This window comes from Morus notabilis, unplaced genomic scaffold (assembly GCF_000414095.1).
Source record: "Morus notabilis unplaced genomic scaffold, ASM41409v2 Scaffold2747, whole genome shotgun sequence".
Taxonomy (NCBI): Eukaryota; Viridiplantae; Streptophyta; class Magnoliopsida; order Rosales; family Moraceae; genus Morus; species Morus notabilis.
The window spans coordinates 2,652-3,328 of NW_010360176.1; positions in this window are offsets into that span (position 1 = coordinate 2,652).

A 677-nucleotide genomic window follows, 5' to 3' on the forward strand; every position below is an offset into this window, starting at 1 on the left:
GGTTTGGTTGGGTGAGTTGTCGAGACGCGGCCTCGTCCGCCTGTCGGAAGTCGCCGGTGGCGAGGTGGCTGTAGAAGAGGTCGATGGAGCTCGAGAAAGGTCGAGGGAGGTCGAGAGAGAAGTGGATTTGAGAGTGTTCGTGTGTTTGAGAAAGGGAGAGGTGAGAAACAAACATTCATCTACACCGTCTAAATTTCAATCCAATGGTCACAATTACTAAACGGATCAGTCAGGCATTTTTATAGGTGCCGGACTAAAAACCATTCCTATATATATATATATAAATTAATATTGCACTAAAAAAATTTTTTGACTTTCCAATACAATAAAAATTTTTCCTGCAACAACGCACCAACACAAAACTAGTTTACCTCTAAAGTTTAAGCAATACTCACTCCCAAAAATAAAAATAAAAAAGAAGAAGAGAGGGTACATAACGTGCCTGTTTGGAATCATTTCCAAAAACATTTTCACGTTTTTTAAGAACAAAAAAATGAAAATGCTCTCACAAATGTGTTTGACACCCCATTTCCTGAAAAACAAAAATTGAAAACGTTTTTTTTACTTATTCCTAAAAATTAGCAAAACTGAAAACGATTAAGCATCATTTTCGTTTTCATTTTTCTTTCCCCGACTGCCCCCCCACTCTTCTCCGACTACCACTCCCCCCTACCCCT